The sequence below is a fragment of the Gorilla gorilla genome, chromosome 4 (assembly GCF_029281585.2).
Source record: "Gorilla gorilla gorilla isolate KB3781 chromosome 4, NHGRI_mGorGor1-v2.1_pri, whole genome shotgun sequence".
Taxonomy (NCBI): domain Eukaryota; kingdom Metazoa; phylum Chordata; class Mammalia; order Primates; family Hominidae; genus Gorilla; species Gorilla gorilla.
The window spans coordinates 97,294,553-97,308,925 of record NC_073228.2 but is presented as its reverse complement, the minus strand read 5'-3'; positions in this window follow the sequence as shown (position 1 = coordinate 97,308,925).

Sequence of the window (14,373 nt, the reverse complement as noted above, 5' to 3'; positions counted from 1 at the left end):
GAGTTTTATTAAACATTCTTGGCATCTATCGAAGTTATATTATTTTCTTCCTTTAATCTACTTCTTATGCTGAATTACCATAATACATTTTTTAAAGTCACATCAGCCTTTCAATTTTACAATAAATCCTATTTGATAATATTTTATTTTGTGGCTGGACTGTGGGAATAACTTATTAATCATTCTTGAATTTACTTACTATAGTAAGTGAAATTGGACTACAATTTTATTTTATTGTGTTATCCTTGTCCAATTTTTGGTATCAGGATTATGCTAGCCTTGAAGAATATGCTGGGCAGGCATCCACATTTTCCTATTTTCTATCCTCTTGGGGATAATCTGTTCTGAGAAGTGTTTGTTAAGACTTTGCTATAAAATCATCTGAGTCTGGTGCCTTTTTAGGCATAAACTTTAAAACTTTCTCCTATAGTAATTATTCTGCTCAGATTTTCTACCACTTCTTGAAGCAATTTTGATCATTTATAGAATTCATCTCATTGAGCTTTTCATTGGTATAAAATAAAACATTCTCAAATTGTTATTTTTAGAAAGGATATGAGGATGGCAAGCTTTTTGAGTCTTTACTTTCCTGAATATGTAATTATTTTCCCTTATAATTGATTGCAAATGTGGCTGAATCAAGATTTCCAGGTTTAAATAAATATCCTTCCCATTCTTTAAAAGCGTTGCTCCATTGTCTTTCAGAATAAGTTGCCGTTGAGAAATATATGTAAATATAATGAATCTCATTCCTTTGTACGTCACCTGTTTATTTCTCCAAGGAAATGTTAAGATTTTCCCTCCTTTGGAGTTCTGAAACTCCACAACAATTTGTCTTGAAGTGCGTATGTATGTGTGCGTGTATGTGTGTATGTATATATTTTCATTCTTTCTGTTGAGCCCTAGGTAGACCCAAAGGCATGGTCTTTCTTTAGCTCTGGACGATATTATTTCCATCCCTTTGAAGATTCTATTATCATGGTCTTATTTTCAGGTCTTCCATATGTGTGTGTGTGTGTGTGTATATGTATATATATTTCATCTTTCAGGATTCTGAGAAAAGAATCCAGCTGTGTGAAGGATGGCCATATCATCATAAAACCACAACACTGGGCTCTTTTCTTTTCTTCAGAGGCTGATATTGAACAGATTACCACCTCAGATAATAACTGTAATAGGCAGTTACTTAAGATCAAAAGCTCTGAACTATCTGTAGAATCAGACGATAGAGGATATATTCTCTGTAGTAAATCTGTGTTCAGAAACATGAGGAGATCTAAAATTCCTGATTTATGTTTCTAGTGAGATTTAAAAATATTTATGTATTAGACCCTAACAAGCAACTACGAAGATAAAACAAAATTGTGATAAGAGTATTGTGTGGATATGAAAAAACACAACTGTTAGATTAACAACTTCAAGATAAGAAAAGATTAGCAGAAAGAAAAAATTAACAAAATAAAAAAAGATGAAAATATTACAATTCAGGAAAAGTATAAATAATTAAAAATAATAGAACAATTTTAGTGATACGAAGATCAGAGATATATGATCCAATCTACATATGTAATAAGAGAATAGATAAGAAGAAGTAATAAGCAATGATATAATAGAAGAAGATTCACTAGCAAAGACTGATTTTTAAAAATATAGAATTACATTATATTAGTGAGCAATATTAATTTCAGTAATTTTTATTGGCAAAATTATTGCATTCTGAAAATAGAACAAAAATCTCAGAAATATTAGCAGGAAAACTATGTTACTAATACAGAACAAAATTTAGGCTGGCAATGGACTTCTCCAAATATTTATTTTGGAACACATCTGAAAAAGCAACATGAAAGAGAATATTAAATATAAAATTATAGACAAAGATATAACAGACTTCCAATAAAACAGAAAAGAGTAGAGGAACAAAAATTAGCAGTAGCAATATAGTTTTAATATAAAATAGAATTCAAGAACAAGAAGCATGTAACATGATGTTTTTATATTGACAAACGCTAATAATATTCATAGTAGAGATATAATAGTCATGAAACATTGTGTAACTAAAAAGGTAAGAAAAATATACGTAGCATAAACTGTTAAAAATACATTGGGAGGCTGACAAAAGCACAGTTATGATGGCATGATTTATCATACACCATTCTTAGTCTCTGACAGATTGAAAGCCTAAAAAAATAAATGTGGACTGAAAGGACTTGAAAAAATAGAATTAACATAATAATTTTATCTATATCTATATTTCTGTTTATATGTGATATATGGTTACATACATATTAAAAAATTTTATAAAATATGTATGTGGTTGTATAAAAGTACTGTACTCTATGAAAGCCATATTTTGTTTGCAAATGCCTAAAAAACATTTATAAAAAGTGATCACATGCAATCTTAATTAATAACAAGGAGTAGAAAATGGACAAATTATATTCTTTAATGGCATTGCAATGAAATTAAAACCTAATTGCACAAGTCTAAACAAAAAATTCATACCACTTGGATTAAAAAAAAAGCACTTGGCTAAAGAGTTCTTGGATTAAAGTAATAGTACAGACTTTAGCTATGGAGTGTTTAGAGAGACAAGGATAATTTTAAAAATTAAAACCTCTATGATGTTTCCAAAGTCATGGCTTTAAAGAAAATTTATAGCCTGGAGTTCTTTGTTTATTTAACAACAAAGAATGAAAATCAAGTAATTTAATATTAACCCAAAAGTTTGAACATAGTAAAACAAACATAGGAAACTCAGGAAGAACAATGTGGTTTAGTCGGTAATTAATTTTTTGGAAACACAACAAAAAAGAGTTATTAGAATAATAACTAATAGAAAAACTGGCATATTCAAAGAAGAACAAAAGAAAGGAAAAACTGACTGTAGTTTATAATTTATAAGGGGGATATATTAATAGAGATTTTAAATACTTTAAGAGAATTGTACAAACTATGCTAATAATTTTCCAAATCTCAACAAAATAGATAAGCTTCTAAGTAAGTTATCAAAATTGGTCTGTAAAGGAAAGTAAAAATAGGTAGGCTTACGTTTTTTGGAAAAAAAATTAAGGCATAAACTCAAGTTTTAACTTTTGTGCTTTCAAAATTACAATGACTAAAAATTCCTGTAGTACATGAGCTGGTTGAGAGCATACGGAGAGAACATCTTTCAAGTAATTTTATGAAGCAAGTGAGTTTTAATAACAAAACATGACAAATTTAGCAGAGAGGTAAAAACTATAGATTAATCTCATTACTATACTACACAGATGCAAATAAATAACAGAAAATAAAACACAGAACTTTGTTAAAATAACAAAACACCATAACCAAAACTAGTTTTTAATCACCAAATAAAATAATAACCCATGATTACTTGACATATTAATTGGAACTTTATGTCATAGATTGCAGAATAAAGGTAATATGATCAATATGAGTGATGCCTAATGTAATAGTTTCTTATTGCAGCTGAAACAAATTATCACAAACCTAGTGGCTTGAAACAACATAAATTTTTTACCTTACAGTTCTGGAGGTCAGGAGTCCTAAAATCAAGGGGTGGATAGGACCGCATTCCTTCTGGAGGCTCTAGGAGAGAATCTATTTTATGCTTTTCCAGCTTCCAGAGGCCATCTGCATGCCTTGGCTTGTGTCCCCTTCCTCTTATCCCTCCAATCTCTTCTTCTGTCACCACATTTTCTATGCTGTCTCTGACTCCCCTGCTTCCCTTTTATCAGAATACTGTGATTACATTGAGTTCATCAGGATGATTCAGGATAATCTCCCCATATCATATCAAGGTTCTTAATTTAATCACATCTGTAAAATACCTTTTGCTGTGTAAGGTCACAGATCCATAGGTTTTGGGGATTAGGGCATGGACATCTATGGGGGCTGTTACTCTGTTCACCACACATAAAATGAATTTGATTAAATTTAACATATTTTCTGATAACATTCTTATTAAACTGGGACCAGAAAGATACTTTTTTTTTCACATCATGAAGCATTTGCATTACCAATTAATTACTGCCATCTTATTTTTTGGAGAAACACTGGAGATATTTCTATTAAGATGAAAATGAATGTTACCATGCTATTACTTAATATTGTTCTGTCAGTAGGAGCGAATAACACCAATGAATAGGAATAAAGCTTTATCTTAGAAAGAAGATTCAGTTTTCATTATTTTCCAGTGATTTCATTGTATACCCCAAAAGCAGAAAATTAATAGAAAAACTGTTTGGATTAACATAGGGCTTAATGAAGTGAGTGGACCATGAGGAAACAAACAAACAAAAATGAAATAACCAAATAAATAAAGACTTTATATGAGCAGAAATATGTTTAGTTCAGGCACCAAAATGAGACTCTATGACCTCAGGAACAAAAAGAAAGGAAGAAAATCAAGATGGGACTTAGACCAATGATTCTCAAATTTTTTTGGTGTCAGAATTCTGTAACATTATTAAGAAATATTGACAATGCTAATGAGCTTTTGTTTATGTGAGTTATATCTGTTGATAATTATTTTATTAGTGATTAAAACAGATAAATGAGAAAAGTATTATTATTATTCAGTAGTTAATTTCAAAACAATAGTAAAGCAATATATGTTAAAATAATAACATATATTTTATGAGAAACAACTATGTTTTCCAACCCCTTCCCTCTAAAATGTAGTGAGAAGGGTGGCATTGCTGTTTACAGTTTTTCAAATCTCTAATTTAATGCCAGGCTTAACAGAAGATAGCTGAATTTGTATGTCTGCCTCTGTATTCATTTTGTTGTGACATGCTGTTTTGATTAAAGTATATGAAGAAAATCTGGCTTTACACAGATATGTAGCTGAAAAAGGGAGGAACAGTTTAATATCCATTTTGGAGAATTATGCACATTCTCCTTTTAACTTGACAAGTGATAGTTTCTTGAAGTGCAGTTGCAATGAAGAGTCCAAAATGACATTAATGAACTTTTTGTACTCTGCACCATTAAAATCCACTGGCCTGCCTGTACTTTGAATAAACGTTTTACCCACCCATGATTTTGACTATCTGATCATCATACTTTGATCATTTGAAAAATATTTGTTTACTGAATTTTCAGATTTCCAAAATGATGACACATTTCATTAGACAATATCTAAAGGTGGCATTTGTTAATATCACCACTGATCCCATCAGAAGAGTTTTTAAGTACTGGGAAGATGTCAAGCTTGTAGTGAATATAAGTTCTCTAAAATACAACTTTTTGCTTGATAGCAGTGAGATTTTGGGATTGTTTGCTACTGTAGCCTAATCCAAACCTATCCTGACCAGTATGGAGGTACCAGAAAACTTTAAAGCTGGTCATTTCTATCTTTTCAGTCAATGGTTCATTCATGATCTATAAGAAAAATAAGCCATTAGTGGTGCTTAGACTACATTTGAAACACATGTGCATATCTGGTCCGCTAATAGTTTACATAAATTCTGATGAGCATCTGAAAACCATGGTAAGAATGGAAAGACTTATTTGGCTGTTTTGGAAGAATGAATTGGAAGTGAATGAGTGAGGAAGGAAAACTGAAGGAAGGGAGGAAACTGTATTAGTAATTTCATTACAGTAGATCCTAATTAGGTTGGGAGTAGTGGAAGTGGGGAAAATGAAATGTGTTCAAGCCATTGCATCTGTAAGTCTTATCATCATTATTATTGTTGCAAATAATTCAAAGAACTTGATGAGAGGTTGAGTCCTGGGGTAAAAGGAAGAGAATTGATACATGACTCTAAGGCTAAATCTGCAGAACGAAGCAAATTTTGGTATTAAAATTGAGTTGGTTTAGTGACAGCCTGGATTAGAGAAAAATGAATTTCATTTTCAACAGGCCAAATTTGCAAAAATGGTGTTCTGTGGATGGATGGAAATATGAGTTTATAACCCAGGTGAAATCCCTCATCCCTGTAAATGTTAAAAAGGAAGCCTATTCTGGACATGCTAGAGTGCATTTAGAAATGTTCTCCAAGCAGAAAAAAAAGAGTTTAGCAAAGGAGGCTGAGCTTAGAAAACATCCACAGATAAAATGAGGAGAGGAACAGGAGCCATTGAAGGAAAGAGAGGAGGAGCAATCTTAACTAAAGGAAGATAACTGTGCTGCTTCTGTATGGAGGCCTGGAACCCCAGGGCCATATGTGGTTGAGAAACTCAGGATGAGAGGAGGATGGAGGAAGGCCACTCCGGTTACTGAGAGGGAGAGCATATGTGTTCTCAGATGGAGAGATTTTTAAGTATATTGTGGTAGGAAAACCATTTTATAAGAGATTGTGGAAATTGCAACAGGGAGTAGAGATCACGCAAGAGTGGCAAAAGGAAGACAGGAAAAAACAATAGCGATTGGAATAAATCCTGAGGTCAAGGATTTATTTAAAATGGCTTTTCAAGTTCCTGTTGATTTAAAGGCAGATGGAAAAGAGCTGATAAAGAGAGAAAAAGGTTAGAGATTGAGAAATTAAAAAAAGTGCCGTAACAGGGCTTCCCAGGGTATGGGAAAGAATGACATCCAGTTTGACTTTGAAGAGGAATTAAGATTTAGATTTAGATTCTATTATACTTGGAAGGAAAATGACAAAAAGGGGATAAAACTCATTTTATGTTGTGATGATGAGAGTTACACGTTAGGAAGAATGTATCATCCGCTGTGATCAACTTCATGAAGATTGAGGCATTAGCTGTGCTTGTCCTCGGGTAGACTTTCCCTGCCATCTGCTCACTGGGAACTAGGCTGGGTTTGTACGTGGAGTGTAACCTGAACACTGAAGATTGACATCTGGTTTTATCTATCTAATACAACACTGCAATAAAAAGATAATAATAGTCTCCCTTGTAACTTCATTATAATGAGGCTCTTGCAGAACAATTGCAATGATGAGACTGTCTAAATGTAAAGATCTTCAGTAAAGAAAGCTCCAGATATTCTTTTTAAGTTTAATTCAATGTTAATGAGCTATGTTTTATCATTTGAAGGTTGACAATTAGGTTCCAGTCAAGTAAAACTGATTTTCTTTACCGTCTTTTTAAATTTATGTATTGCAAAATTAATGTAAACATCTTTCCTCATGAACTTATATTACTAAATAAAATGATTTTCATTCTGCTTATAGAAATGTAAGCAGAGATAATATTAATTTATACATTGTTTATACATTCATTTTAAGAAACTTGCCCTCTGATTTATCCATGCTATAAATTGGAATATTTAATGTTAGAATCCACTGATTCTACTGCCCTTCCCTTTACCATCCTTCTCTCTTTTCCTACATTATATTCCTAGGATTATATTATCGTTATAGCCACTCAGTTGCATATATCAACACCCTGGTTCTCTCCCACCATCGAGAAATTCCTGTCCTATTTAATGCCAAGTGCTTCTCCATTTTGTGCTCTTACACTGGTAACTAAAGTAGCTGGAGAAAAATCACACATCTATTAAGTTTGAATTGGGATTTTAATGAATCAGAGTGAAAAATACACATTGGATTTAATTTTCTGTTAGATCCACTTACCAAATTTATAAATAAAACCCATTTTGGTTTCCCAAATCACTTAGAATTCTCTCTTATGCAGAGTCAATTTATGTTTTTAATTTTAGTCAAACTAATTTTAAATAAACTTAATGAACGAGTATCCCTTTTGTTTTTAACTGTTGATGCTATTAATTCATTCAACAAATGTGTACTGAGTACCTCCCACATGCTAGTCATGAGGGAAATAGAAATGAACAATGCAGACAAAGTCCCTGCCCTTGTAGAGCTTACATCCTAGTAGGGCAGAAAGGTAAGAAATGAGTAATTAAGCACATGAATACCTGTTAGGTGACACTAAGCCCTGTGGAGAAAAAGAAAAACTGGTCAAGAGGATAAGTTGTAATAGAGCTTGGTTAAGGAGGTGTTCTTAAAAAGTATCATTTGAGTGGAGACCTGAAGGAAGAGAAGGACCAAGCCATCTGACTGTCTGGAGGAAGTCTATCTGAGGCCAAGGGAATAAGGGGAAAACTGTTGAGGCAGGAGTGTGCTTGGCATGCCCAGAGAAAAGCCAATGTGACAAGTATGGCTGGTGCTGGATGAGTGAGGGAGAAAGTGACAAGGAATAATATGAGAGCAGGGATGGATGGCAATAAGATTGAAGGACTTGGAGGTGATGATGGTTTTCACTCTGAGTGAGATGACCAGTCACTGGAAGGGTCTGAACAGAGTAGTTCCATGATCTGATTTGCATTTGAAAAGAATCACAGAGTAGACAGAAGGGTTGGGGCTGGGGATGGGTGGGTGGCATATGTGGAAAGTAGGGAGCTAAGTTAGGAGGCTACTGCAATCATCCAGCTGGGCAATGATGACCATTTACATGAGGATAGTAGCATGAGAGTAGTGCAATGTTGTATTTCTGGTTATATTTTGAAAGTTGAGCACATATAGTTTGCTGATAGATCATATATGAGATTTAAAGACGGGAGACAAACAATAATAACTCTGAGATTTTTGTCTTGCAAAAGTATTTTCAGAGATAGAGAAGACAATGGGAGGAGCTGGATTTTTGTCGTGGAGTAAAGGAGAGGGAATCAAGAATTTAAGTTTAAGATGCTTTTTAGACACTTAGAAAAGTCATACAGGCAGCTGGATGTTCCTGTGTCTGGAATTCAGAGGAGAGATGAAGACTGGAGACATTACATCTGGGAGACATTACTTCAGGGAATAGACGTTATTTACAGCCACGGGAACTGAATGAGGCTATCTAAAACCTGAGTACATGTAGAAAAAAGAAGCCACAAAATTGAAGTCTGAGGCTCTCCAAAGTTTAGAGGTTGAGAAGATGAAGAATAAACAGAGAGAATGAGAAAGAACAGATAGGGAAGTGGAAGGAAACTTATAGGGAATGTTGCCCCAGAAGCCAAGTGAAAAAAATAAAAAGCTTAGAAGGAGCAAGAGATCATCTGTGTCTTACATTGTTGAAGTTGAAGTGGATGAGGTCTACTAACTGGCTATTACCAATCCTGACAAGTGAAAGCTTGTCAGGTGGAGAGGAGGGAATGAAGGCCGTATGGGAGGAGGTTCAAGGGAGAATGAGAGGAGAAAAAGATAAGGAGAGATTCCATCAAGGGGAGTAGAGAAAGGATTTGTTAGCTAGCTGGCTATGGTCTACTAGATGAAGTGTAGTCAAGAGAGGCTTTAAGTAAAGATCAGAACATTCTTGTTCCTGAATACAGCACGGTGATGGATCTTGACTCTTTATCCAATTTGCCTGTCTGTGTCTTTTAATTGGAGCATTTAGCCCATTTACACTTAAGGTTAATATTGCCCACATTGCCAAGTCAGTCCTAAGCCAAAAGAACAAAGCCGGAGGCATCACACTACCTGACTTCAAACTATACTACAAGGCTACAGTAACCAAAACAGCATGGTACTGGTACCAAAACAGACATATAGACCAATGGAACAGAACAGAGCCCTCAGAAATAATGCTACATATCTACAACCATCTGATCTTTGACAAACCTGACAAAAACAAGAAATAGGGAAAGGATTCCCTATTTAATAAATGGTGCTGGGAAAACTGGCTAGCCATATGTAGAAAGCTGAAACTGGATCCCTTCCTTAACCCCTATACAAAAATTAATTCAAGATGGATTAAAGACTTAAACGTTAGACCTAAAACCATAAAAACCCTAGAAGAAAACCTAGGCAATACCATTCAGGACATAGGCATGGGCAAGGACTTCATGTCTAAAACACCAAAAGCAATGGCAACAAAAGCCAAAATTGCAAATGGGATCTGATTAAACTAAGGAGCTTCTGCACAGCAAAAGAAACTACCATCAGAGTGAACAGGCAACCTACAAAATGGGAGAAAATTTTTGCAATCTACTCATCTGACAAAGGGCTAATATCCAGAATCTACAATGAACTCAAACTAATTTACAAGAAAAAAACAAACAGCCCCATCAACAAGTGGGCGAAGGATATGAACAGATACTTCTCAAAAGAAGACATTTATGCAGCCAACAGACACATGAAAAAATGCTCATCACCACTGGCCATCAGAGAAATGCAAATCAAAACCACAATGAGATACCATCTCACACTAGTTAGAATGGCGATCACTAAAAAGTCAGGAAACAACAGGTGCTGGAGAGAATGTGGAGAAATAGGAACACTTTTACACTGTTGGTGGGACTGTACACTAGTTCAACCATTGTGGAAGTCAGTGTGGCGATTCCTCAAGGATCTAGAACTAGAAATACCATTTGACCCAGCCATCCCATTACTGGGTGTTTACCCAAAGGATTATAAATCATGCTGCTATAAAGACACAATGCACATATATGTTTATAGCGGCACTATTCACAATAGCGAAGACTTGGAACCAACCCAAATGTCCATGAATGATAGATTGGATTAAGAAAATGTGGCACATATACACCATGGAATACTATGCAGCCATAAAAGATGAGTTCATGTCCTTTGCAGGGACATGGATGAAGCTGGAAACCATCATTCTCAGCAAACTATCGCAAGGACAAAAAGCCAAACACCGCATGTTCTCACTCATAGGTGGGAATTGAACAATGAGAACACTTGGACACAGGAAGGGGAACATCACACACCAGGGCCTGTAGTGGGGTCGAGGGAGAGGGGAGGGATAGCATTAGGAGATATACCTAATGTAAATGACGAGTTAATGGGTGCAGCACACCAACATGGCACATGTATACATATGTAACAAACCTGCATGTTTTGCCCATGTACCTTAGAAATTAAAGTATAAAAAAAAATCTACAAAAACAAACAAATAAAAAAACGCAAACACATTGTATGGCTGTACAAAAATATTTTCCTTATATCCTTATTCTATAATTTTTTTCTATTATTGCTTTTTAAATTTTATTTTTAAATTCTTAATCTTTTTTGTTAAAAACTAACACACAAACACACATATTAGCCTAGGCCGTGTGAGGATGTGCCAGCTTCCCCTTCACTTTGGGGTATGATTGTAAGTTTCCTGAGGCCTCCCCAGCCGTAGTTCCGGTACAGCTTGCAGAACTGAGTCAATTAAACCTCTTTTCTTTATAAATTACCCAATCTCAGGTAGTTCTTTGTAGCAGTGTGAGGATGGACTAGTATGTTAGCGTTTTGATTTGCATATCCTGACTCTTGCTTGTACAGCACATTACAACAATACTCCTCTGTATTAGTGCTCTTGTCTCATGAAGCCATGACCATTATTCCATTATAAGTCACCATTCTACACAATTTCCTCACAGTTTATTTGTAATAGATTTTTCAAATGCCACCTGAATAAATCCCAATGTTTCTCCTGTACCATATTATCATTTATCATTTTAAAATCTGCAAACTTAAGTTGAAATAGCTTGTGACCAACCCCAAATGATTTTGCTATCAGCTTTTGCAGAATCAGCTGAAGGCTTATCTTACCTTAATAAAGTAAACCAAGTCATTCAAAAGAATTCAGATAACTCAAAATATCTGTACCATATTATCTGCTAAAATGTAGTATTTATTTTTTGACACCTTGTACCATGTCAATGCATTTCTCTTGTGTCGTGTTGTGTTTTGCTAGTTTATGGCGGGAAGAAACATAACAGGATGTGACATGATGTAAGTGATGCAGTGACATGTATAATTTAAAGACTGCACTCCTGTTGGAAGCAGACACCTGCAATTAATTCAGATCCTGGGAATTTGAAATGAAGCTGATGAACAAAACTAAAAATGTCCGTAAACTGATGGATGAATGATCTGGTTCACCAATCCAAAGTTAGATTCCAGTGTATGAGTACATTATCATCACTGAAGAACTCAGAGCCTAACATCACCCATGTATAAAGTAGTCGACTGTTATTTTCTAAATTTGGTTAGATTCATTAAAAGAGCCTGAGTAGCAAATGTTTAAGGAAAGCATTTTTATTTTTAGAATTTTAATGACTTAGTCATTTAAACTATTTAAATTTCAAAGCAGGTAATTTAATCCAAAGCTCTTTTTGCCATATTTCTCTGGATACATTATGTGAAAGATATATTTTATTTAAAACAATAGTGATTAACACATTTTTCTTTTTTCAAAATTATATTTTGAAATAAAAGCAATATAAGTTTATCATTGGAAACTTGGTAAGTACAAAAAGATATTAAAAATTTGTTGATAAACATCCTAACCAAAGATAACCACTATTAATATTTTAGAGTATTTCTTTCTAATCATTTCTTTTAGATTCATATCTACCTATCTTCATTTATCTATATCCGCATCTACATATCTTTACATATAAACAACCATTTGATTATATCTCATAATTGTGTAGATCTGGGATTTTTGCAGGGCTTAATAGGTGTTTGTTGTTTTTCTCACACGGCATTTCCTGAGGTTACTTTGTGACATTCAGTTGGCAAATAGGCTGACCTGAAAGGTCTTAGCTGGCTTTTCTCACACATCTGGCATCTTGACAGGGATGACTGCATGACTTAGCCCAACTGGAGCTGTTGGGCAAGTAAATTAAATCTTTTCTCTAGGATCCTTGCCATGGGGCTGTTAGGACTTCCTCACAGGATGGAACTGAGTTCTAAAAGCAAATGTTCCAGATATACATATATTTTTAAAATATGGTTGGAATACAGCTGTATATTCAGTTTTGAATCTGGCATTTAAAGTTTAAAATCATGTACACATTTTCCCATTTCACAAAATTTTTTTGGCAATTGATTTTGATAGCTGCGTGATATTACATGTTATGCAACATAATTTACCTAGCCACTAACCTATTGTCACACAATTAAGTAATAATATTTTGATTATATTAATAATACGTAATAAAAATTGTGGTACATACATTTATGACTAAATTTTGTATTAGTTCCTTAATATGTAGTCTAAGAAGCAAAATTAACTAAAGATATGAAAAATTATAAGGATTGTGATAGAGTCAAATTGCTTTTCAGAAATTTACACTATCATTATTACTGAGTACTTGTCTCACTATACATTCATCAACTTTTAAATTTTTAAGTCTTTATACATTTGATTGTTATAAAAATCTTATTGATGTTATTTGTATTTATGTGATCACTAATAAGGCTGACATTTTTTCCATGTTTACTATTAATTTCTGTTACTTTCATATATTTGTTTATTCATTATTGAGACACTATTTTTAAAACCACTTTATCTGAATTCTTTATGTATTAAACAACTATTTTAAAGACATAAGTTGTGACAAAATATGTCTAATTAATTTTGAACAGAAATTCAAACTGACATGATTCATATAGTTAAGTATTTCCTTACATGACATAAATTTCAATTAGTTTTAAAATACTTTTGAAATAATTTTGATATTTTTTATTATCAGCATAATTTTACCTGCTACTCCTGATTAATCTGAGCTATACAGAAAGATAAAAATTAAGGTGATTATGCAATTTTAAAATTCTCTCTAAAAAAGATACAAGATATACTCTGAAATCAGAATAAAAATTTGATTACTTTGACTTTCTTAAAATAGCAAATAATTTTTAAAAATGTTTCATATTCTAGAAGTTATATTAACTGTGTGTTGCCCTTTTATTATAGAGTAAAAAGTCATTTCTGATCTATACTTTTCTAAAATAGTATCAGATCGAATATTACTTCATATATTGTTATATACATAGTTTTTTAAGAGAGAAGAATGACAATATGATCTACCCAAAAATATTTTACTGCCTAATTTAAAAAGCTGTTTGAGTTGTTTAAAGGGCATGATTTCCCTCCCTCCTTCTTTTGTGTTCATTTCAGGACATTATAATACAGATTATAAAAGCAGTGGAAAGTAAAATGGCTGATATACAGATAAATGTAATTACCTAATAGATGTGTACTTGGAATGTGAAGGACTATGAAACTTATTGTGGAAATTCACTGCACAGTTTCAGTAGCAATATCACAAACTGCCTTGGAAAAAACCAAAAAGAATGCAGGAAATCTCAACAAAAATATGTATTCTTTTTTTTTTTTTGCTGTGAAATGAAAGCATTTCATCATGATGTCCTGCCAAGATTTGTCCTCAATAAATTCAAAGTCTTCTTTGCTTTCCAAAATTCTGTAAAGTGCATTGCTATTGATTCTGAAACACATATTTTCTCAAATAATTCTTACTTGGAGCCAGTTTGTTTGATGTCTGCTAACTTGCCTATTAGTCATTTTCCCATATCCTTCCTTTCTGTCATTGCTTTGCTATGCAAGTGTTCCTCTAAACCAGCTTGACCACTTATATTAGCCTTTTGGTGGTTAAGATTGTAAGTTTAGGTAACACATGAATAAAGCCTGAACATATATTTTTTTCTT